Consider the following 27,604-nt stretch of genomic DNA (forward strand, 5'->3'; position numbering starts at 1 on the left):
GGAGCGAAAGGCTATTTACAACTTGTACAGAAACCAGGCGGCAGTTAAAAGAGTTGAGTGGTATGAAAGGGAAACATTGGTTGAGAAGTGACTTAGACGGGGATGTAACCCTCCACCGACGTCACTCAGTTTTTACGTTAAACAAATAGTAAGGAAAACCAAAGAAATTTTTGAGAAGTAAATAAAGTTTATAGAGAAGAAATAAAAAAAATTGAGGCTTGACGCTGACATTGTAATTCTGTCAGCGACAGCAAAGTGCTTGGATGAGCAGTTGAACGGTAGAGACACTGTCTTGAAAGGGGGATATAAGATCAATATTAACAAAAGCCAAACAAAGATAACGGAATCCAGTTGAATTAAATCAGGTGATGCTGAGGGAATTAATTAGGAAAGGAAAAACTTAAAGTAGTAGATGACTTTTGTTGTATGGGAACGAAAATAATTGAGATGAAGTAGACAGAATATACAATGTAGACTAGCAATTGCATGCTCGAAGAAGAGAAATTTTTTAATCTCGAATACAGACTTAGGTGTTAGGAATTCTTCCCTGAAGGCATTTTTGTGGTGTGTAGCGATGGATGGAAATGAAACATGGACGATAAACAGCTTAGACAAGAAGAGAACAGAAGCTTTTGAAATATGGAGCTGCAGCAGAATGGTGAAAATTAGACGGGTGGAGGTACTGAACAGTATTGGGAAGAACAGAAATTTGTTACACAACTTGACTAAAAGACGTGATCGGTTGATAGGACCCATTCTGAGACTTCAAGGAGTCACCAATTTAGTATTGCAAGGAAGTGTGGAGGGTAAAAATCAAATAGCGAGAACAAGAGATTAAAACAGTAAGCAGATTCAGAAGGATCCAGGTTGCAGTGGCTATTCGGGGATGAGGAGGCACAGACAGGATACAGTAGCAGAAAACAAGAAACAAGAGTAAAGCCTTGAAGGGGAGGAGGAGCCTGATGGCAGATCTCAGGCCTTCTGAGGAGGTGACACATGAAAAAATGTTAGGTTGGAATTTAAGTTGCATTACCTCAAAAATTATATTTTTATGTTTTCCTGTACGGTTTTCTTAGAATCTAAGAAGGCTAGCATTATGAAATGTAGTACCCTTATTTCTATAAATCCAATAAATTTTTCAAGAGTAAATTTTGAAATTCTGAATGTGAGCTGAGATATTCAATAAAGTGCTTGGAATTTTTAGCTAATTTTTATTATATTTAAGAACTGTAAAAAAAAGTTATATTCAAGAAACCTCATGTGAGAAGCTCGCTATATGCAAAGAGATTGAACAGACAAAATTTTGTAGAAATATCCTGAATAGTTTCTGATGGTTCAAATGGCTCTGAGCACTATCGGACTTAACATCTGTGGTCATCAGTCCCCTAGAACTTAGAACTACTTAAACCTAACTAACCTAAGGACATCACACACATCCGTGCCCGAGGCAGGATTCGAACCTGCGACCGTAGCAGTCGCGCGGTTCCGGACTAAGCGCCTAGAACCGCGAGACCACCGCGGCCGGCTAATTTCTGATAAAAAGGTACATACATTATTATAAATGTTAAACATATGTAATCCAAATAACTGAACAGTACAGGTACTTACTTCATGTAAAGCATGATACAAAATTTTGCTGCTGTTTCTTCAAAATTGTGGGTGTGGTGCTCGTTTTAAATAGTTGATGTTTTTCATGGAGACACCCCCTCCTACCCTTAAAGGAGCAGACGGCGCCTTCAAGAAATCAGTCCCAGCAATCGATCCTGCGCAAACGTTTGGGCCATATTTGTGACAGTACGTAGACGCGACTTCCTGAAAGTATATCTTCTAAACTTCCACGCATAGCGGAAGTGTATCACTCGCTCCGCTCCACTGCAATCGCCCAACGACCAAGCGTGAAGTACAGTTCAGTGGAGTGAGCAAGAGCTTTCTGAAATACTTTCTAGTACTGGTGACATGCTTTAGTTATTACGTCAAAGTACCAGTGGTTTTAACCTGTAGCTAGTGCCAGAGATATCTTTGCTTTAAACGTTTTTATGTTGTGATTCGCAACTGCAGAGTAAATGAATGAAACGAATTAGTGAGTCCTGCATTTTAAAGCGGACGCTCTTAAGGTGAAGTACATTTGCAGTTATGTACTATCCTTCACCGTAGTTTGCCACGATTAAATTTTAAAATGAGATTCATTAACTTCATTTCGTAATAGTTTTTCAGTTGCTTCGATTTATTCATTTTCTTGTAACTCTGATATACAGGGCAGTCCATTGATCGTGACCGGGCCAAATATTTCACGAAATAAGCGTCAAAGAAAAAAACTACAAAGAACGAAACATGTCTAGCTTGAAGGGGGAAACCAGATGGGGCTATGGTTGGTCCGCTAGATGGCGCTGCCAAACGTCAAACGGATATCAACTGCGTTTTTTTTAAAAATAGGAACCCCCATTTCTAATACATATTCGTGTAGTATTTAAAGAAATATGAATGTTTTAGTTGGACTACTGTTTTCACTTTGTGACAGAAGGCGCTGTAATAGTCACAAACATTATGTATGAAGTTTTCTGCCAGTCACTAAGAGCCCACATTCTCAAACACTGGATGGATAAAGTATTTTGGCATTCACGCGTCGCAATTTACACTCCATTTTCACCCCACTCCCACGTTTTTGATTGGTAGGTGGTCCTTACCTCTACAGCTGTTGTTTACAGATACTTGCACCAGGTTTAGGTGAAGTCGGTCTATTAGTTTAAGAGCTAAAGGACACGAGTACACGTACATACATATGTGGATACATGCTTACGTAGATTCTTTTCTTAAATATGTAAGAATTATTTCCGGACAAGGTCTAGCTTAAAGCCGCTACTGTCACCATATACTCGTGTGTTTGGTTTTTAGCGGTGCAGCAAGGTGGACGATAGCATGTATGTCGCTGGGTGTCGCATACACCCCTCTGGAGGCCAAAAGATAGTGGTGCGGCCTCACGCTGGCCGCCGAAAGACAGCGAGCCTGGGGTGCAACGACCCCTACGGAGTGTTGGAATGGCCGTCCTTATAGTGGCCCACTTGGGCATTGTGGGTTCACAGGGGCTACGGGAGTACGTGAGAAGTAAAGGCGGCTGCAGCACGTGACAAGGCGTGTGCATCTAATCTCTATGTTACTCCAACAAATTGCAGCTGTCACAGGTGCGGGCTCCCGTCTGGCAGCGTGCCCCGGCGTCGACCCACGGCGCCCTTTTCCCAAGGCCGAGGTGAGGCGCGGTCCACGGTGTCCAGAAGCGGCGTACCGAAGCTGGCGGCAGATGCTGCCTTAGTAGTGCTAGGCCGTGCACGGTTCACATACCTCGGCAGTGCTGTGTTAGATTCGGCCCTCACATTGCTGGTGGGGCGGCTGAGTCCTGCAGTACTGAGACGAGTGTAGGGCGGTGGCGGGCGCACAGCGTCTCGGTGACTGAGAGGGCGTAACTTCGACCCTCATTCCCATAAAGTTACGCACACTTATAACAGCAACGTCTTGCCAGTCATACCATCCAGCAACATCACTTCCCTCCTTCCACTCTCAAGAACCCCCTCCCACCCATTCAGCTGATGGCGCGGCATACGGCACAGAGCCTGACGTGGCCGCCGGTGCATAGCCGTGTTGGAAGTTCGTAGTTTGCGAAAATGTAGCAGAGACGTCCAAGTCACGGAGAACGGTGGTATACGGCGAAGACGTACTTTGGTTCTTCCAGCTTGCCAAAAGGGTACCGTTTGGTCTGTAGGAGCAAGTATTAGCGAAGATGTGATTAAAATGGTTCAAATGGCTCTGAGGACTATGGGACTTAACTGCTGAGGTCATCAGTCCCCTAGAACTTAGAACTACTTATACCTAACTAACCTAAGGACATCACACACATCCATGCCCGAAGCAGGATTCGAACCTGCGAACGTAGCGGCCGCGCGGTTCCAGACTGTAGCGCCTAGAACCGCTCGGCCACACCGGCCGGCCAGATCTAATTACATGATGACTGGGAGAGACAGAGAGCGAATAAAGAAATATAATAATATAAATAGGAATGAAAACCAATGCGATGTACACTGCGTGTCATTTCTGTCCTAAATCGGGCGAGGACATTGCACATGAAGCCAAGTTCAGCCCAAATACTTGCAAATCTCGGCTAAGCCTCCTGCGTCACTGAACTCTCGACTGTCAACCTCACAAACATTTTCTTCTGGTATTTTTTAGGAACAGCTACTGAGAACTAAGTGTTTCCATGTGAAGAAGAAAAGTTGCCACTAATGGAACAAAATTCGCTGAATATTTAAGTCTGAATTCTGTAAGTGATTTTTGCTTTTGCTCCTTCTCTATCTGAAGAACATTTAACTTTTACCGAAAAGCTTTTTTCTAATGCTGACATCCCTTTCTACAACTACATCTAAATATCTACATCTGCATATATACTCCGCTAGCCACCAAGCGGTATGTGGCGGAGGGCACAATTCGCGCCAAAGTCATATTTCCACCCCCCCCCCCCCCATCCCACCCCACCCCTCTGTTCCACTTGCGGATTGCGCGACGGAAAAACGATTGTCTGAACGCCTCACTTGCCGTTCTTCTTGCAAAATTCTCTGATTTCTCAGCAACTTCCTAATATGTTTGTTGTACCATGGTGCATTCTTTCCCTCCACTATACTTTTGCTAGACACATACTTCTCTTGCACATGGTGGACAATACCTTTAAATTCCGACCAAAGATGCTCAATATCCTTGGGTCCCGCGGTGAATGCTTGGAACTGACTGTGAAGATATTCATTAATGACACTTTTATTTTCTTTTGCAAAGAAGAAAACTCTACGGTTTCTTTGGTTTTTTTGCAACTTACGCTGACATAGTAGCCACAACATTATGGTCGCTAATGCCGTCTTCTATATTAACTTCCTCAAAAAGATCAGGTCTGTTTGTCGCTAAGATATCCAATATGTTCCCATCTGAGTTGGTTTTCTAACCAATTGAAAGCGCTCCTAGAATACCTTCACACGAATCTTCGCTTCTGGCCCCCGTGATAAACGTGTAATTTTCCTAGCTGATGGATGATAGATTAAAGTCTCCACCTGTAACTAATAATTTGGATATTTACTTCCTATGTACTCAAGACTTTCTGCGACGTTTGTTGCGAATGCTGGTGGTCTATAAAAACATGCTAATGCAATGGTCAATCCTTGTCTGATTGACAGATTCATCCAGACTATTTCACAGTCCGACCCAATATCGATCTCAACTGCGTTTAAACAACTTTTAACTGCAATGAACACACCACCTCCCATAGCATCAGTCCTATCCTTCCTAAACATTGTACAATCTAAGTTCAAAATTTCACTGCTTTTTATGTCTGGTTTCAACCAAACTTCGGTACCTAATACAGTACTGGCATTGCTACTGTTAATTTTTGAGTGTAGCTCGGGGATCTTGCTACAGACACTTCGGCCATTTACTAACATGAAATCAAGTATATTTAAATCCTTTGGAATTACTTGTTTAAGCGAACTAAAGATTTTTACAGTTGGCACACCCATATCAGTGTCATTAACTGGTAATTTTTCAGGCCAACGGTTTGTTTCCCGTTGGGAGGAACCTGATCTTAAAAAAACCCTACGTGCACGCCACAAGTACTGTGCTACCCATGTAGCTGCTTCCCGCGTGTAGTGCACCCCTGATCTATTGAGGGGCGTCCTACAACCTTTCACCCCATAGCGTAGGTCGAGGAATCTGCAACCATTTTCGTCACAGAGCCTACGTAACCTCTGGTTTAGATTCTCCACTCGCCTACAAACCAGAAGACCTCGGTCCACCCCGGGTACGATGCTGCAGATCGTCAGCTTGGCTTCCCTTTGAATATGATGGTACGCATTGTAACTTTACATCAGACAGAATTAGGTGTCTCCGAGTTTTGTGTAACTTATAGGAAGTATCACGTTTGAGTGGTGTTTGAATTGATGAACAAATGATATCCATGCAATATTTTTTTAATTGAATTTGTCGCAGCAATAGATTTTATCTGATGCATATGTCTCGGATAGACAATTTTTCTCAAAAAGAGCAAGAAAGTGAAACAAAAATAGCAACGCTAATTTATGGCCAAAAGTACCGAGTAGACTGAAGAGACATTGAATGGCATTTCCAAATAAAATAAGCGAAGAAACAACGGAGTAGGTTACATGATTTCCTAAACATCGAATTCATCCATGCCAAAGTGGAAAGACTTTTCTACGAAGAGGAATGTACAACTTCCATTTCTCCAAATGAGGGTGGCCTCATTTGCAAACGCACAGCACTCGTGCCATTTTTCATTTGAAAATTCTGAACAGTACATTCCGGGAACTGAAGTCAGTGTGTATATTTCAGAAACAAAGTTGACATCCAAAACTGGATTGTACAGACAGAAAAGAGTATATTAAGAAAAGAAGTTCACTGTTAGGATATGAAACGTGGACCGTCGGGAAACTGGAAGGGTGGTATTGGAAGCATTTTGAAATGCGTTTCCAACAGGAGAATGTTTAAATTTAATCAGGAAGACGAAGTACTAGAAGTAATATGCTTACTAGAATGATTGGTTGGGGAGTCGTCTAATATGACATCCGAGGTTCAATACAGAGAAAAGAACAACTTTCCAGACATTAAATTATTCGAAAATGTAGGAAGTGATAGTGCATGGCCTCATGTTATAGGGAGTGATGACAAAATAATTACTTTGCCAAATCTTGCTGTAGGGGTGCATTTGGCAACAGTGGGTGATAATGGTTATCATGACTATTGTTAATAGTATTATGGTTCTAGAATTCTTATACCATTTTCATTGTAGATTCAGTAGGTACCGTACCTTTCCCACGTACGCTCAGAAGCAGTTGTCAAAGTGAACAGAGCAGGTGTTCGAGGTGCCCCCTTACAGAACCGTGAATCTGACTCGAAAGAGGATCCCCCCAAGGGAAAGCTTCGTATTGGGTGTTTGACGTGGAGCGGTTACAGCTGAAGCGCGACTTGGTGACAGACACCCTTGGCCTCAAAAGTAATAATAAGGAAGCAGGAGCAAAGAACTTGACGCCTGAGGCGTTTGTAACTGTCACCAGGGAGATAAACCCTATCTCCACATCGCCTGGAAGCAGATTGTCTCCCGTCCGCGTGCTCTGCGTCGCTCAAAGGAAACGCATCGATTTCCTGTGTGGCCCGTGTTCCACATATAACGTGAGCCCCGGCTTCTTTCGGAATATGAGATTATTTCCTTGTGGAGTCCCACGTGTAACTCGAGAGACTGCAACATGCCACGTATGGCAGAAATCCCAACTCAATCTGAGAGTTTGCACGGGAGGAGAATCGATTCGCACGTGTGAGGAACTTCGTGAGTGAGAAAAGCTGAAATATAACATGTCATATTTCTGCTAATGCATAAACTGCAACGTAGTGTGTTGCAACGTATTTCTGGGTTAGCTTTCGAAATAAATTAGGACGACCAAGGAATCAGAGATTCAATACGAAAGTGTTACGTTTGCAGGGCAAATGACAGAACCTGTAACAACCGTTGTGTTCCATAACCGGCAAAAAATTCAAAAATAGTAGTGGTATCGACAAATTATGGGAGTTACGTGGGCCACATGGCCAGTACTGACAACTTTTTATCCTTTCCCAGATAATGGAACACTAATGGAACCCAGTTTGCATTCGAAATGTACGTTTTCTTCCACCTAAGTCTGGCGGCACAGAATATAGTTCCATGGATGCCGTGCCATCTACTGGCAGCTTAGGAAGACACAGAAGTCCAAGTTTTGATTCTGTAGACATTTTACAGTGAGTGAAAGGTAGCAACAATGAATTAGAAAGTACTAGCTCCCGCCAATTGCTAAAAGCTTGCTGTAATTCGATACTATGGACAAATTGATCTGCAGCTAATGAGATTCATCCGGAGTTGTGCCAAGTTCGTGGGATTACATCAGTAAATGATGGAAACATCACATAATGGTGTCGACATTTCAGAAGAGCGAAGTTGCTCATGTAGAACTGAGTAGGAGGCCCAGCACGCAAACCGATGAAATCATTCTAGATTCGTACCAAAAACTCCGATCTGCAGTCTTGTTTCTGTGAAGTACAAACTAGACTTCTTCTTAATAGATAAATTACTAATTTTCAGTATTATTAGATACAGGACAGTCAAACCTTCGACGACATATTACTAGGATTTGTAAGAGGCTAATCTCGTGGTTTTCCTGGAAAAAATAGAACTTAAGCCTCTGAGAGTTTATGTTAACAAAAGAGAAACACATCCGTTTTAGTGAAGATGATGATCAATAGACAGTAGATTGTACAGAATAAATTGTTTATTTACAACCTTCCTGTAAGATATCACTTTACTCTCACATACCACTTGTATCTGAAAATAATTGAAAAAGAATGCGCAATGGTTAGCACTCTTTTACATTTAACATGTCTATCATGGAGCCCGAACAGGACGTCCAAATATACAGAACTTCAGTGTTCTCAAAATAACAGCTTGGTTTGGTCCGGTGCACGAAATAGAAGCAATGACTTGGGTTGGTTGGGATAACCAAGGGGAGCAAGAATTCAGAAAACGAATGTAGCCGTAATACACTCGGTCAGACCACAACACACCACAGTAAACACCGCGTTATTACTGCTAAAACTACGACAAAAACCCAATGGCTAGTCGGAAGATAACGTTGCTGAAAAGTACGTGGTCGCCGAATACATATAAAGAAAAACTCCGGTTATAGTGTCGCAAAAATTTGTAGAAGTACAATAGAGAGTAAAATGATTCACAAAATCTTTAACGCGTGAGCAGTAGTTGGAAAATTAATAAAAGGATGAACTGAACGTGATCAGATTCCAGAAATCGCGCAAGCGCTCTAGCTGCTCAATTCTTGAACCACAATTATAATTTGGCTAAGTAAATACATTTTCCACATCACAGATTAAGGTCACTCTACCGACTGATTGTAAAGACACAGTTCACTTTACCCTGATCACACAAATTGTCACAGTGAATGTCATGGATTTACGTGAAAAGAGTTCATTAGAAGTTTTAAATGCGCTTCGTACAATACTCACACACTGAAGGTGCACACATTTACTATATGTTGCGCTTACACTGATTAGCCAGAAAGTTATGACCACCGATCTACTGGCGATATAAAACCGTCCAGACGATAGCAGCGTCATCTGGCGAGGAATGACTGTTAGTCAGGCACACGCACTGTGCGTGTAATGTCAGTGCGCGTGCTATCCTTGCGTAGAATGTCGAAGGCGTGGCATCTATCTGTGTTTGAGAGAGAGCAGATTGTAATGGCCCAGAGGCTCGGCACGAGTATTTCGGAAACTGCACGACTAGTTGGGTGTTTGAGGAGTGCTGTGGTGAGTGTCTTCAGGAAGCGGCGAAACCAGTGTGAAATCACGTCCAGAGGTCGTGAGATTGGGCGGCCACCCCTCGTTACAGATGTCGGACATTGTAGGTTGGGCAGGCTGGTAAAACAGAACAGGCGGCGTGCTGTGTCGGAAGTAACATCAGACTTTAATACTGTGCAGAGTGTGTCTGAACACACAGCGCACCGAACACTCCTAAAGATAGGCCTCCACAGCCGACGACCCATGCATGTGCCAATGTTATCATCACAACGTCGGAAACTACGACTGAAATGAGCACATGACCATCGGCACTGGACGGTGACGCAGTGGCAGAGCGTTGCACGGTCTGATGAATCCCAATACTTTGCCCATCGTGCCGATAGGTGGTAGCAAATCCATTGTCTGCCAGGGGAGCAGCTGCTTGACACCTGTACTGCGGGAGGAAGACAAGCAGGCGGCGGCTCCATTATGCTCTGGGGAACATTAGTAGTGGAGCCCGTGCAAGGCACCATGACGGCCAGGGAATGTCGTACACTGGTTGCAGACCACGTACGCCCCTTCATGACGATCATATTTTCAGATTCATTTGAATCTTTCAGGAAGATAATGTACCATGTCACAAAGCCAGGAGTGGAATGGTTCGAGAAATACAGTGGCGAGTTCCAGTTGATGTGCTGGCCCCCCAACTTGCCAGATCTGAAGCCGATCGAACGCGTCAGGGATGTGACTTAAGGTGGCATCCGAGCTCATCGCCACCCCCCCCCCACCCGCCCGCCCCCTCCCGGGCATTTATGGGAATTAGGTAACTTTTGTGCAGAATTAGTGGCAACTCCCTCCAACGATCTACCAAGGCCTCATTGCTTTCATGCCAAAGGTAGACATACCAGCTATTAGATAGTATAGGTGGCGATAACGTTCTGGCTGATCAATGTATACTCTACCACTGACCACGTGAGAGTGGGTTCATAGAGCCACCGACTTTCCAGTTCCAAAAAACCCATAAACGATCTAAAATTCAATCTCGCGCCTGTCTAATGTCGTTTAAAAAATGTATCCTATATACTGAGTATGAATCCACTACATTACTGAACTGGGAAGACAAAGACCTTTTGCCGGCCGCGGTGGTCTCGCGGTTAAGGCGCTCAGTCCGGAACCGCGCGACTGCTACGGTCGCAGGTTCGAATCCTGCCTCGGTCATGGATGTGTGTGATGTCCTTAGGTTAGTTAGGTTTAAGTAGTTCTAAGATCTAGGGGACTGATGACCACAGAAGTTAAGTCCCATAGTGCTCAGAGCCATTGGAACCATTTGAACAAAGACCTTTTGTTGTATCACGTGGAGCCTAGCTCACTCATGCACAAGTTATTCTTACTAAAAAAAAAACTCAGGAGTTATAATAAATTTCCGGACGTATTTATACACACGATAACTGGCATGATCATTGCTGAGTACCAAAGAAGATGAAATAAAAAAGATTAAAATTCACACACAAAATAATTTTAAAAACTCCATCCTTGGACTGCCCACTCACCAAGCTACGCCTAACAGCAACCCTTTCCGCACCAAAGACTGACCGCTTCCGCTCCTCTATGTTTAAGAAGGCACCAAAGGCGCGCCGGCCGAAGTGGCAGTGCGGTTAAAGGCGCTGCAGTCTGGAACCGCAAGACCGCTACGGTCGCAGGTTCGAATCGTGCCTCGGGCATGGATGTTTGTGATGTCCTTAGGTTAGTTAGGTTTAACTAGTTCTAAGTTCTAGGGGACTAATGACCTCAGCAGTTGAGTCCCATAGTGCTCAGAGCCATTTGAACCATTTTTGAACCAAAGGCGCGAACTTCTTTTAGATGCTACTGCACCAGCTCTGGTAACTTAGCCAGACCTTTCCGCCTTTCTGCTTCCACAGCAGCTATTGACAAAACTTGAGCAACAGACGAACTGGAAGCAGCAGACAAAGAGACATTGGCTACGCTCACGAAAACTGACTTCACTCTTTTCAGTCAAACACAACAGGTTAAATGGTGGAACAACGATATGGGAATGATTCAGATGCCCAGTGACAACATGATAAAGAAAAGAAACCGTACATGTCCTTGAGACTAGTGGCATAGAAAGACAACAGACACAAGAAATATAAACAGGAAGATTTCTAATATATTTGTGAAACGGATCTGTGTGACCTCTCTCAAAGAATGCTAAAAATTAAGTGAACTATGCTCAGCATATTAAGGTCGTTCCTCGTTCCTTTCACCGTTTCTGCCAGTGACACTACTTCTTTGAAATATGTCACTGAATCCCGCAGAGCCAGTGGTTCATAACGTTTAAAGCAGTGGAGAAGTTTCTTCTTCCCGGCTGAGCCATTAATTCTTTCACCAAAGAGTATCACTTTTTCCTCATCCCTTCTTTATGCAATATGGAAGAACCAGATTATACAGCTGAGTTCTAAGAATGCCACTGTGAAAGACAAATGAAAGGAAAGGAAAACAAAGGGCAGTAGAAATCGTGCCCATTCCCACGTTGGAGCGTTCCCGCTCCTTTACCGTCCTCATGCAGAAAACAGGACTCAGTCGCCGCACGCTGTTGTTTTCTTCCCGCGCACAGAGGCAACAGTTATTTACCCGGAGCTAATCTAGCAAATGGCACTATCAATCCTTAACACGGGTGCTAACAGAGAGTCATTAGGAAAAGTTGTCGTCTCCCGGTTCTTCGTCCTCGTTGCCAGCGCTCTCCTGCTGATGTTGTTTGCGCAGCGTAGCCTGGCTGTTAGGGCAATAGCGACAGCGTCGTGAGGCGGCGTTCAGACGGAAATACGGGCGTAACGCTGCTAACTGGCTGGCACTGATGCTTCCTCCGCATTTAAAGGAGGGAGAAAGAAAACACGAACTGACGCTATTACGAGGCAGGTACACCAACTAGCAAGTCCCTGACATTAATTGGCACACATACAGGGTGTTTCGGTAAGAGCGTGCAAAACTGTAACAGAACAGAGACGATGCTCCACAGAACAATTTGAGGTAGGGAACCTGGAGTCGGAGAAGCCAGTTTAAGGAGATAATAGGAATACACCAGTGACATTGCTGTGTACTTTTTTATTTACATTAGTTACAGTTAACTGCAAATAACATCATCGACACAATGAACGTAACATTTGTACTGTGTCTATTAAAATGTACTGAAACTGACGGCCATCAATCTCAATGCAACATGACATCGGTGAACACATTTCTGACGCACCTTGACAAATATTCCTGCGTATGTTTCGAATCACATCACTGGCAGCTACAATTCTGGCAACTAATTCCATCTACGTATCCACTGGGGTCTCATACATATGTGACTTTAGATATCCCCATAGGAAACAGTCAAGGCGGTTCAGGTCAGGTGACCTCGCAGCCCATTGAATAAGACCTCCCCTTCCAATCCAGCGACCAGAAAATACATTGTCGAGATGGCTGCGGACATCCACACTGAAGCGAGGCGAACAACCCAGGTAGAACTCTTTGCACGATCCTCAAGTACAAGTGGCCATCCAGACGGCCAGATAGAAGATATGGCCCAATGAGATTGACACATTGCAATAAATAAAGAATGTACATGTAAGTAAACAGTAAGTGCAACTTGTACCCATGTTGGTTGAAAAAACGCTGGAAAACAATAATGCTAGACGAAGTGGTAGACAAATTTACTTCCATATTTCCTTAAGCTGTCTTCCTCTGCCACCCCAGGATCCCTACCTCAAATTGTTCAGTGGAGCATTCTCTATGTCCTGTTACATTTTTGCACGCTCTTTCGGAAACTCCCTGTATAAAACAATGCACCTTCACATACACTGTTCTATTGTTCAGTCCCAACAATGGATTGATACAGCGCTGTAGTCTGTCCAGTATAAGCCTCTCCGTCTCTCCGTAACCGCTACAACTTGCACCCTTTTAAATGTGCTTTCAGTATTTGAACCGTGCTCTTCCTCGGAAATTCTTACCCACCGCATTTTCCTCCATTGTGAAATTGACAATTCCTTGATACCTCACGTTCTGTCCTATGGACCGGTCCCTTCCTTTTGCTAAGGAATTACTTTTCTCTCAAACACTGGCCAGTACCTCCTCAGTATTTTTCGATCAAGCATTTTCATATATCATCACACTTCAAAAAGTTCGATTTGTTTGTGGTCAAAACTATTTGTAGACGGTGCCTCAGCTCCATACAAAACCGCAGTCTTCACAAACACTTCAGAACAGAATTTCTAACATCTAACGTATATTCAATCCTAGCACGTTTCTCACTATTCAAAATGGTTCAAATGGCTCTGAGCACTATGGGACTCAACATCTGAGGTCATAAGTCCCCTAGAACATAGAACTACTTAAACCTAACTAACCTAAGGACATCACTCACATCCATGTCCGAGGCAGGATTCCAACCTGCGACCGTAGCAGCAGCGCGATTCCAAACTGAAGCGCCTAGAACCGCTCGGTCACACCGGCTGGCTTTCTCACTGTCATATACAGTTTTCTTACAACTGCCGAAACAGTAAAACTCATAATTTTAGCCCCTGATTTCCTTGTATAGATAGCAACGCCTGATTTAATTCCATTACATTAGGTTACCGTTGTTTTATAGGGATATTAAGGGTTTATAAGGCCAATACACTGCTATACTTAAAGACTTTACTACTGTGTATTCATTTGTTTATTTTTTATGCTAAAAGCTTATTTCGGTTGTACAGTCATTGTAAAGCTATCTGCAAACACATGGCGCTGATAATCCATTATGTGTGTCTGTTTGTAACTAATAACAATATCGCACATATCTGTCGTGGTACTTACTTCCATAGCACACCGTTAAAGCTGTGGCTGTCTAATACTTTGTATTGTTCGGTATCGTAGGTGTACTGCAGACGAAATTGTAGATACGTATTGTCTCAGCAGTGCAATTTGTTGCCGAGCAATATTCGTTAAGATGAATTTCATATTTTTCGTAAGTTTAACAGCTTCATTTAACAACTAAATCAATGACGTTATTATGTTACATAATTAGCTTTTTTGATCCATGTAATCATATAACGTCTTGGACACAGTTGTCAAATGAAGCTACCAAACTTTCGAAAAATATTAAATACGTCTTCACCAATATTGCACAGCAACAGATTCCATTGCCAAGAAATTACGTACCTGCAATGTCGTCTACGCAACATCTACAAGGTGATAGTCAGCGGCAGCGTTAGCGATATACTATGGAAGCTAGTACCACGACATCTATATGCAAAATTGTTATTAGTTACAAATGGAAACATACATATGCACCAAATACTCCATATGTTTGCAGATAGCTTGATAATTGCCATGAAGCTGAAATAAACTGATATTACAAAAAAAAAAAAAACATTGTAAAAGAAGTCTCTAAAAATAGCAGCGTTATGGTCTACCAAGCATATACGGTATTTATAATGCTGCAGGCCCAGAAGAATTCAAAAGGGTTTTTCTAATTTTGTTACAATTCAGTTTGAAACCTCTTTTCAAAACACTAACTATTCCGATCAATTGGTCTTCCAAACTCTCTTCATTTCTGATAGAATTACAGTGATATCGGTCTCCAAGTGTTTACTTCCTCTATCTGAGTAGTTCAGATACCAATTTCTCAGGGGTTTCCGTTACTACTATCTCTATCGATACAACATAGTATGAAACAGGGACTATGTCGCCAAACATCATTTTCGTTTGTTTTTCCGAACAAGAGAGAGATATAAAAATTGGACATGGGACGGCAGCAAAGACCGAACTCGGGTCAAAAGCATAGCAGTTTAGAGCGCTATGATCTACGCTATGAGAACAACTGACACCATTTGTATCTATTGTAAGAAAATGAAACGCCTACACCCGTCCTTATAATCTTATTTATTATGTAGATACGAGTTTCGGCGCTTGAGTGCACCATCTTCAGGCATTAGTTGATACTGAAGGGGTAATCACGATCCATACATACGCTGCAACATAACTGGTTTAAGCAGATTATCTGCAACTGTGACTGCAAGTGCTGACGTCATAGTTGCAGATACTCTGCGTAAACTAGTCATGTTGGTCACTAATGCAGCGAACATGTGGATCGTAATAACCCTTTCAGCATTGAAGCACCAAAACCGGTAGCTACACAGTAAGTAATATCATAAGGACGGCTGTAGGCGTTTCATTTCCTTACAATGGTAAACGGTCGTGTTTCCCAAGACCTCCAGTCAAAACGATGGATTTTTATGTGGAGGGCCACTTGAATTTGTGATCGCCACGGTCGGATTGAATAACTTCAGTGCTAATTAAATCAGAAGCGGCGAAACGAATGGAATTTTTCTCTTAACTGTTATTTCACAGCACAGCCTATCTGGTAACACCCTTGTAAACTTTTGAGACTGTTTCTCACCACTCTATATATAATGGATAACGTAAGGGACAGGCTACATTCTGTCTCACTCCTTTCTCAACTACTGCTTTCCTTTCACGTCCGTCTGCCTTCACAACTGCAGTATGATTTATCTACAGCTTGTCTGTAGCCTCTCATACCCTGCTACTTTTAGAATTTCAAAGGATCTCTTCACTCAATATTTTCGAAAGCTCTCTCTGATTCTACACTACCAGAAACTAAATTGTGAAACACCCAGAAAGGAGGCAGGAAACTAAATGACAATTCGTGGGCTGGAAGGGTGTGTGGTGTTGTTTCACTGATTACAAAGTCGTGTCAAATTTGCGAAGAACTCGGCAGTACGAGCGTAAGGATAAGTAACATACTGCACCCCTCTGGTCTAGATGTGTGGACTCATTCGGTTGGCAAGGGTACAATAAAACCATTACATACTCTCATGAGGGAGGCTGCCTAAGAACTTTCGTTACTGGTTCTCGGTATCCTAAAACTGGCACTGCGACGGAATTGACGTCCAAGGTGCTCCATAGGTAACAGATGCGGGGATCTTTCTGGCTCGGCGCGTACCTCAAAATCATGCCGTCAGTCCATAGAGAGACGTACCATCTGTGGGCGAGTCGTGCTCTGTTGAAAAATGGCAACACTATACTGTCATATAAGAGTTAATACATGAGGACGCAAGACGTCCGTGAAGAACATTTGTACTGTTAAAATTCCATCAGTCACTACAAGCTCTGATATGACGTCGTACCCAATGACGCCCCGCACCATGAAGCCCCTTCTAAAACCGCTGTTCCCTCCCAAAATGTTGGAGGAATGCGACCTCTCCCAAACTCTACACTTACATCTATATGTGGGATGGTACCACTACCAGTTACTTTCCTTCCTGTTTCAAGCGCCAATATAGCGTGGGATGTGTGTGTGTCTATATTCCTCCATGCGAGCCTTATATTCTTTTGTCTCATGTTCGCGGTTGTTACTCGAAATGTACGCTGGCGGCAGGAGAATCAGTCTGTAGTCAGCTTCAAATGCCGGCCCTCTGAATTTTCTCAATAGCGTATCGTCTTCCTTCCCATTGGAGTTCACGAAGCGTCTCCCTGACACTCCTGTGTTGGTCGAACCCACAGGCAACAGATCTAGCAGCCCGCCTCTTAACTGCTTCGATGCCTTCTTTTAGTCCGACGTTTCGCCGATCCAAAACACTCGGACATTGCTCAGGAATGGGTCGCACTACTGTTTTATAAGCGGTCTCCCTTATAGGTGAGCTAAACATTCGTAAAATGCTCCCAATAAAACGAAGTGGACCATTCCCCTTCCCTACTACCGGCCTTACGTTCTTTTTCGATTACAAATTGCTTTGAAACGTTGCGCCTAGGTATTTAAACGATGAACGATGTGACTGTGGCAAGCAGCATATGACGAACGCTGTTTTTGAACTATACGGAAATGTTTTTTTTTCTAATAGTCTGCGTTAACTTCCATTTTTCCACGTCTAGAGCAACCTGCCGTTCATCACAGAAAGTAGGCATTTAGTCTAAGTCATCTTGTCTCCATCATCGACGACACGTTTCCATACATCACTGTGCCGTCAGCAAACAGCTGGTGATTGCTGCCCACCCTACCGTCAGATCATTTGTGTATATAGTAAGTAAGAGCTGTCCTCTCACACATCATCTGGACACTCGTAACAATACCCTGGTCTCCTGAAAACACTTGCCATCAAGGACAACCAGTTGGTTATCACATAAGAAATCTTCGAAACACTCACATACTTAGGCCCCTTTCCCGTATGGTCGTAAATTCGATTATAGTCTGTAGTGGAGCACCAAGTCAAAAGCTGTCCATAAATGCAGGAATAATGAATGTGAATGTTGCCCGTCACCCATAGCTCGTAAGATATCTTGCGAGAAAAAAACGCCACCGTTCTCACCAACGATGGTGATCAGATGTAGTGCAGAACCGCGATTCACAGCTGAACACTGTGCAACACTTTTCGCCGCCAGTTCTGCTTGCCGGTCACGGCACCACCCCAGACGCGAGGAAGACGTGCTCGACCGAAACCTTGTCCAACACAAGGCCCTTGACGTCCGAATGATGCAGACTTGCAAGATTCGACCAGCCGACCAATTGGGTACCTTCAGTTAGGTCGCTTTCAACTCAGTCAGGTTATGGTAACAGTGTCTCACACGAATACGTGGCATTTCCGTATCCCTTCACAGCGATCACTCAAAGCCTAATGTTGGTGATGCCCCTACGTATCATAAGGCCTGGTAACAATGCTAATACGAACAAAGCAAATGCACTCTTGTGACCATTCTAAATCTCACAGAGAATTGCAACTCTAATCCTTTACATATCCGCCGCTGGCGTCTATCAAGTTACATTGACATCCGAGCACACGTTTTGGGTGCTACACCTCTTTAGTCTGCTAGTGTATAAACGCTACGAATGGAGGTTTGCCTTCTATCATGTATCGTAGGTCTTACAGTCAGTATTACCTCGCAAGAAACATACATATTTCTGCCATTTCATCTATAATCCTACTTATACGACAACAGAAAATGGGTAGTCCAAAACTATTGATTTAGTTGTAAAATGCGTGCAGGATACCTGTTATTTACTTAAGACAGTCATTATTTCGTTAAAATTGAGTCAAAATGTCGAACTTCAAATATGATACCAATATTGTAATCGCTGCTACTGTTTCATCGGAAGATGCGCCACTATTTAGTAACGTAAGTAAATAAATATGGTAACGGCTTTACCTCCTTGTCACATGGTTATGGTTGCGATTTGCAGCATGCTCAGGACCGAATAGATTTATACAAGGAGATTGGTTTGTAGATGGTGACGAAGTGCTCTCTAATTATAACTGGTTTCTCTTTTTAAGCCACTTTCTCATTATTAAAGTATATTGTTTTCTTTTTATTTGTTAACTATCTAGCTACAACTGAATGAAACAAAACTTTCGTGCCATACGTGTTGTAGTTAGACGGTCAACAAGAAAATGATAGCAATATACCGTAATATTACACGCAAATAAGGAAGACAGGAGTACAAATGTTGAAGATGACTTTGTCATTAACCTACAGTATTTTAAGAGACGGTAGTGAAAGGTGAACTCGAAGGAAACCACCAATGAAAAGAAATGGAATAAACGAAGATGAGGATGAGAGGAAGACCCCCCCCCCAAAAAAATAAAAAAAAGAAAACATCCGAGCCTTATACAAAATGAAATTAAAGAGAAGTATATAGAGACGAACATGAGTCAGAGAAGAAAAACTAAAATAATTGGACACCTAATGCTTTGTGACAGCTTCATAAAAAATACCTTGTAAGGAAAAATCCTGGAAAAATATCAAGAGGCAGGCTGAAAACCACCTTATTACAAAATATTATCTGCGGAAATAGTAGTTTGCCAGCCGGAGTGGCCGAGCGGTTAAAGGCGCTACAGTCTGGAACCGCACGACCGCTACGGTCACAGGCTCGAATCCTGCCTCGGGCATGGATGTATGTGATGTCCTTAGGTTAGTTAGGTTTAAATAGTTCTACGTTCTAGGGGACTTATGACCACAGCAGTTGAGTCCCATAGTGCTCAGAGCCATTTGAACCATTTTGGAACTAGTTGCGCAACTACAACCAAGTATTCAAATAACGTACGCGACGGCAGGCGGGTGACGCCTTCGAAAACCACCGATATTTCTTCAGGTGCACACCTGTAATTTTCCGGGCAGAAATACAACGGGACAGCGCTGTGCAAGAGCGTTTAAAATCTTGTTCAACGTCGGAAGTTATCGATAGTTAACATCCAACGTGTGTGAGAACATTTACTCTCTCTCTGTTGATTGACCAGGGAGAGAGCAGGATTCCGCGTGTAATTGGACCAAATAATTTCTGTTTCATTGCTCATTTGATCTCAACTGTTCCCTTAATAACACTACCCCAATATCTGGAAGTGAATGCCAGAAACTCCTTGTTGTTATATCCCATATGATTACTGGTGTCAAGCAATTATTCTGCAACACCAAATTCGCTCGGCTGTTGCAAGTCTGTGTGACACTTACGCTGAGACGCCTTTCCTCCACGGACCTGACTGTCTGCTTAACATACGACACGCCACATCTACAAGGAATATTGCTCATTTGATCTCAACTGTTCCCTTAATAACACTACCCCAATATCTGGAAGTGAATGCCAGAAACTCCTTGTTGTTATATCCCATATGATTACTGGTGTCAAGCAATTATTGTGCAACACCAAATTCGCTCGGCTGTTGCAAGTCTGTGTGACACTTACGCTGAGAACGCCTTTCCTCCACGGACCTGACTGTCTGCTTAACATACGACACGCCACATCTACAAGGAATATTGCTCATTTGATCTCAACTGTTCCCTTAATAACACTACCCCAATATCTGGAAGTGAATGCCAGAAACTCCTTGTTGTTATATCCCATATGATTACTGGTGTCAAGCAATTATTGTGCAACACCAAATTCGCTCGGCTGTTGCAAGTCTGTGTGACACTTACGCTGAGAACGCCTTTCCTCCACGGACCTGACTGTCTGCTTAACATACGACACGCCACATCTACAAGGAATATTGCTCATTTGATCTCAACTGTTCCCTTAATAACACTACCCCAATATCTGGAAGTGAATGCCAGAAACTCCTTGTTGTTATATCCCATATGATTACTGGTGTCAAGCAATTATTCTGCAACACCAAATTCGCTCGGCTGTTGCAAGTCTGTGTGACACTTACGCTGAGACGCCTTTCCTCCACGGACCTGACTGTCTGCTTAACATACGACACGCCACATCTACAAGGAATACGACAGACATCCACCTTACGCAAATCTAGATTATCCTTTTTGGATCCTAATAGCGCTTAAATCTCGGGGTAACAGCGCTGTAAGAATTAAGCCTCTTGATAGTCTTCTGCGAGAAGGAACCTTTCCTCGGGAGGCTGTTAGTCTTCCTCTCAACACTTTTTCTGCTGTCAGCATCTATACTGTGGTATGCTGAATCAGATGATGAAACTGCATCTTTTGAACGTAATCGTGCTTGTCCAAAGCAGCTGTCGCAATGCTCTTGTTCGCAAGTAAAATAACAATATGTTGGTCAACTGTAAGTAACGCTTGGGTGTCATTGCAACATTTAAACCTACACGTAGCGCAGAAAAAGCTACGTCGTCAGAGCCATAAAACCTTCAAATTCCGCCAAATGGCAAGCTGTTACGGACTGAAATTCTCAGTCAGACTTCGACCACGACACAGCGTTCGGTCTTGCCTAAGAAAAAGCCGAAATTATGGAAGAAATCGTTACATGAAGTCGAAAAAAAACCTTGGAAACTGAATCCAGCTTTCGACGAGTGTAATGGGTCCTTTCACGAACAATAACTACGCCAGCGCATTGCCTGATCCAACTAGCTACAGGAGAAATTATAGGATGCACAGCTTTGAGAAACGGTGAAACAATGCTTTGATCACGACACCTCAACAAGTACGACAACGCAAATTGCAGTTTTAATCCACTGCTGCGGAGTTTATCCAGCCTCCACAAACAAAGTTACTTTTCTACTCTACACAGGTAAACAATGGGTGATATCAATTCCTCCCGGTTGATGTCGACAAAAGCCGATATTTCTACAGGTACACACCCTGTCACTTTCAAGGCAAAAATGCAGCATGTAAGCGCTGTGCGAAGGAATTTGGAACGCCGGTTTGCAGAGAAATGCCAGAAAGATAACACACACTAACTCTGTAAAAATTCAATCGAGTACGACCGACGTCAGAAGTTATCGATAATCAAAATTAATAATCAATATTTGTTGCATCATTAACTCTTTTCCTCCTTTTTGGCAAAGGTGAGAGCAGGATACTATGCAGTATTTAAGCAAAAACCTCTATTTGTAAGATTACTTACTAATTTAATTTCAACTGCTTTCTCACTAACACAATCCCTACAGCGGGAAGTATATGCCAGAATCTCCGTGTTGTTATATTCTATAGCATAACTGCGGCGATACAGTGTTCTGCAATACTAGATTTGTTCGGCTGTTGCAAGTGTATATGACGCTTACGCACAATTCACCGGTCGTCCACAATCCTGACTATCTATCCAATATAAAGCGTGATTCAGCTGCCCATACCTATGTCTTTTTATGCAACCCGCAATGTTATATGTTATATTCAAAAACCATGCCCGAGATTATAATTTTCTCTCTAGCTAAGTGCAAATTAATAGTTCTACAGGAAAAATGAACAGGAACTTGAGAAACTTCATTTAGTTAAATTTTATACAGGGATACTTTTACGCTGGAGGGCACGGTTTCCGAGTTATTCAAGAAAAAGATACAATAGTGACCTCCAAACCCACCCCAACTGCCACATTCAGCCCTCACATGTCAGGATTTGTATTATATTGTTCACGGCACTCCCTCCTAACATTATAAAAAAACTGGTGACTGCGAACGAAATATATCCGACATTGCACTTGTTTCGTCTTCATTGACTGGCATTTTTACGCCACCGGCATAGTGCAGCACTTACAAATTGCAGAATTGCCGATTGTCTGCATTTTACCTAACAGTTTTATAAATTTTAACAGCCTAAAATAAACAGTTACCTCATTGTACTCGTCATGCCTTTGATTACGAAACTACTACGATTGTAAGGGTTAAGTTTGCAATGTACAACGACGCAATTATTATCAGTGTAGCGTTTTCTTTGATTACCCTCAGGGGCACGCTGAAATTAATAATGTTAGCTAATTACCCGACTACGCTAGTGGCGTGGCAGTTCATTCAATAAAGATAAAAATAGTTGGAATATAGGATACATTTCGTGTAGTCAGAAATTTTTTTAGTGTGGTAGGCGGAGTACCGCGAACCACGTACTAGTAATCCTGACTGGTGGGGGAAGATTTTGGGCCTGGAGGTGTGTTGGTAGGTCACTTTGTACCTTTTTATTGAATAAATCGAAAACCGTGGCCTCCAGCGAAGACGTATCAAAAATGGTTCAAATGGCTCTGAGCACTATGGGACTTCACTTCTGAGGTCATCAGTCCCCTAGCACTTAGAACTACTTAAACCTAAATAACCGAAGGACATCGCACACATCCATGCCCGAGGAGGATTCGAACCTGCGACCGTAGTGGTCGCGCGTTTCCCGACTATAGCACCTAGAACCGCTCGGCCACATCGGCCGGCGAAGACGTATCCCCGTACAAAATTTAACTACATTAAATTTCCTGCAAAAATTCCCGTTTGTTTTTTCTGTGAGGCAAATAATTTGCGCTTAGCGAGCGAGAGGATATGAAAATCTCGGATGTGGTTTTTGAAAGCCCTTTACAAATTGCGAATTACATAAAACGACTTCAGTAGGGACAGGTAAATCACCCTCCTGTGAAACGTGAGAAAATTACAAGGCATGTGGTAGACACTAGCCTTTCGCAAACCAAAATCATCCTTTACGGAACCTAAAAGCACACTTATCTTAGATGGTGGGTGAAAAACACATTTCACATCTGTTCCCGCAAGAATTAGGTCTCTTAATAGTCTCTTACGACAAGGAACTTCTCTTCAGGACCAAGGAAATGGTACGGACAGCGAGGTACAGACAAAGATGGACAACTAGGCGTTGTTTTATTTCGGAGAAAGGGACCAAATAGGGAGGTCATCGATCGCATCGGATTAAGGAAGGGTGGGGAGGAAAGTCGGCCGTGCCCTTTCGAAGGAAGCATCACGACATTCACCTGAAACAATTTCAGGGAAATCACGGAAAACTAAATCAGGATGGCCGGATGCGGGTTTGCATTTAGCGTCTGATGATCACAAAAACGTCGACGACGACAATTATGATGATAAGAAATCTGATCGAAAATTATAGCAAATGTATATCAACTTTTATATCCGTGTACATACATTCGACTTCGCATAATACATTGCATGGAGTTATATTACCATTTGTAAACCCGTGTGTTGTGTTTGTGCGCATCGAAAGAGAATAATGCGCTATAGCGAAGCAGTTGTTGCTGGTTGCGGGAGCAGTGGGAAATGCCCCATTAGTAGGAGGGAGCTATTCTCTCTCAGAGCGAAGGACAGCATTCGCTGTAGCGTCCAAGTTGCCCGGCGCTAACTTAGGGCCGCTTCCGGCCACTGTAATCACTTAGGGGCAATTAATAAAATGGCTGCGCCGCGCCGTGGCGTCTGCAAGTGCGGCTGGCCGCGGAGGCGGCGCAACTTAGGGAGGGGTCGGCGACCCTCCTCGATGGAGGGCCCTCTCTCCTCTGGAGTCTACTCGCAGCATGCCCGCCAGTGCGCCGAAGTCGGCTGACAAGCGCTCCGGGAATTTACCCGCCTGAAGCGGCAAATATTATACGCAGCTTCGACGCTAGAATGATTTCCTTTTTGTTTTTGTTGGTTGTCACCTGTAACCTGAAGGATATCACACGGCCGTCACAACTACCTATGAAGTGTAGGGACCGATGACCTTTGCAGTTTGGTCTCTTAGGAATTCAGACACATTTGAACATTTTTGACAACCTATGCCAATTCTTCAACACAGAGTGGCACTTGCACCAAACTTCCTCAGTTACTTGTTGTATGTATTCCAATGCCAGTCATCCTCTCCAGTTGTTACCCTCTACTGTGTCCTTTAAAGGCAATCCCCTGATTTCTTAACACATGTCCTATCATCCTGTGCCTACTTCACGTCAATATTTCCCGGTTATAATCCAGCCCCACCGATTTTTCAGAGAACATCGTCGTTCCCTGTCATGTCAGTCCCGCTAATTTCACCATTATTTTTTACAGTACCTGTTATAAACGGCTCTCTTCTTCGCATCTTACCCCACAGTGCATGATTCAATTCTAAACACTGTACCCCTCTAGATTCACATTCTCAGACGCTTATCTCTCGTATTAAGACCAACAGTTATTACTAGTAGACTTCTATAGGCTAGGAATGTTCACTGCCCTTAATAGTCTCCTCTTCACAGCCTGACAATTACTGAACTACATGAAAAAAAAACGTAAATTAGTTGCAAAATACGTCGTGGACACACTTTCTTCAACATGTAAACGTCACTCTAGGAATGTTCACTGCCCTTAATAGTCTCCTCTTCACAGCCTGACAATTACTGAACTACATGAAAAAAAAAAACGTAAATTAGTTGCAAAATACGTCGTGGACACACTTTCTTCAACATGTAAACGTCACTCCAGATATTCAGATTTAGGTTGTGACATTTAGATATGCCTGACGTCATTGGCGATAATGTGGCGCAAACTAATAGCGACAGTCTGCATGAGCCGCTCAAGTGTCGGAACATCTATGCTGTCGATGAGCTCCTGAATTGCTATCTTGAGCTCAGCAATGGTTTTGGGGTTATTGCTGCACACTTTGTCTTTAATATAGCCCCACAAGAAGGAGTCGCATGTCTTCAGATCCGGAGAATATAGCGGCCTGTCGCGGTCCATGCCAGTGGCCTCTGGGTACCCCAGAGCCAGAATTCGGACCCTAAAGTGCTCCTCCATGATATCAAACACTCTCCAGCTTCGATGGCGTAGAGCTCAGTCTTGCATGAAGCACACCTTGTCGAAATCAGGGCACTTTGGATACTGGGGATGAAATCATCTTGCAAAACCTTCAAATACCGTTCGGTAGTCACCGTGCCATCAACGAATATCGCACTGATTATTCCGTCACTGGACACTGCACGCCACACAGCTGCTGAGGGTGAAGAGATTTCTCGATCGCGAAATTCGGATTCTCAGTCCCCCAAATGCGCCAGTGTTGCTTATTGACGAACCCATCCAAGTGAAAGTTGGCCTCGTCGCTAAACCAAACCGTACAAGGTCCATTATAATGCTCGTCATGTCCCGCAGCCAACCGTGCAGTTTGAACGTGCTAATGCAAACCGTTCTGAAGTTATGACGATTTCATTTCACATAGTTCAATAGTTGTCACCCTGTACGTCCTCCTTTGCTTCGTCCATCCTGAGATGCTTTGTTTCCAAGTCAGCAGAGCTCGTTAACTTCATCTACTTGTTGGTAACCACTTTTGATGTTAATTTCGTCACTAATCTCATTTCTGCAATTTCTAAGCACTTTCGTTTCCGTTATGTTTATTCTCAATCAAAATTAAATCTTTAATGGAATGTTCATTCACTTAGTACGTCCTGTAACTCATTCTCGCTTCCATTGAGGTTTGGAATCTTATCATCAAATCTTATCATCGATATTTTTTCCGTGAATTTTAATCCCACTCCTGAACCTACTTTGTATTTTGGTCATTTCTTCCTCTCTGTACAGACTGAAATGTAGGGGACACTGGTTGCATCCCAGTCCTACAACCTCTATAATCTGGGTACTTAATTCTTGGTCTTCCGTGGTAAACGTTTTGATTCTTCTACATAGTGTATATTTCCCGTCTTTGCCTTTAGTTTGCACCTACTTTTCTGAGGATTTCGAACGTCTTGCATAATTTTTCCAATTCAATATAATCCTACGAAGCTATTTTGATTTTTCCTAAGTCCTGCTGCTATTATTTGCTGTGACTTCGGACTTACTACTCCTTAAGCCAAACTGATTTTATGTGAGAGATCCTCGGGTTTGTTCCATTCCTCTGTACATTATTCTGGTCAGCAAGAAAGTTTTCGCTGTTATCCGCCCTTGCTATCTTCGGGACTGTGTGGATGATATTTTTTTTCCAAAGTGAGATAGTAAGTCTCTAGTGTCATGGATTTATACATCGAGTTAAACAGTCGTTTGATTCCCATCCCACAATAATTTCATTAATTCCGAAAGTTTGTTGTCTACGTTTCTACTTTCTTTTATAGCAAGTCATCTAAATCTCTGTTAATACTGACAGTAATATTCGATCACATACATCAGTCATATCGACTCTCATTTCTTATTCTGTGACGTCATCCGACAAGTTCTACCCCTTGTACAGACCTTCACTGTAGGCTACTCTTTCCATTTACCCGCTCTTTTCTCTGCTTTTAACGGTGCATTGCCTCGTGCGCTTTTAGTGTTGTCTCTTTTGCTTTCAATTTCACAGAAGATTATTTTGACATTTCTGTATGCTGAACGTTTGCTTCTTACAATCATTTTTCAATTTCTTCATGTTTTTTAAAAATGGTTTAAATGGCTCTGAGCACTATGCGACTTATCTTCTGAGGTCATCAGTCGCCTAGAACTTAGAAGTAATTAAACCTAACTAACCTATGGACATCACACACATCCATGCCCGAGGCAGGATTCGAACCTGCGACCGTAGCGGTCGCTCGGCTCCAGACTGTAGCGCCTAGAACTGCACGGCCACTCCGGCCGGCCTTCATGTTTTTCCTCCAGCCATTTCGCCTTAGATTCTCTGCACTTCCTATTTATTTCATTCCTTTCTGACATTATTGGGGTTTTCCTGAATATTTTTGTACTTCATCCACCCTTCGTCGATTAGATCAAGTATTTGTGCTGTTACAGAAGATTTCTTCGTAGTTGGGTACCTCGTACCTTCTTTATGTAGCCAACTAGAGTGATTCTTATTTCGCGAGATAGTCACTACTCATCAACACACTTGCTTATTCCATTGTTCATCGTCGCAATATCTAAAGCATTACAGAATTTCCGACACACATAATCATTTCACTTTGCCTCAGTATCCCATGCTTTCCCACATTCTCTTAAACTTCGCCCTGCTCTTCACCATTACTAAATTGTGGTCTGAGTCTGTATGTGCGCCTGGATCGCCTTACCATCCAATATTCGACTTCTTCATATTTTTCTCTGCCCATGATGCAATGAAGCTGCTATTTTCATGT

At 43.0% G+C, this 27,604-nt stretch overlaps 1 protein-coding gene across 1 annotated transcript in view; it reads right to left on the reverse strand.

Annotated features, from left to right (window-relative positions):
• Positions 1–27,604, reverse strand: part of LOC124619718 — a 1,383,482-nt gene that overhangs the window by 651,268 nt on the left and 704,610 nt on the right. The gene's annotated exons all lie outside the window — the stretch shown is intronic.

Source organism: Schistocerca americana, chromosome 6, assembly GCF_021461395.2.
Source record: "Schistocerca americana isolate TAMUIC-IGC-003095 chromosome 6, iqSchAmer2.1, whole genome shotgun sequence".
Lineage (NCBI taxonomy): Eukaryota > Metazoa > Arthropoda > Insecta > Orthoptera > Acrididae > Schistocerca > Schistocerca americana.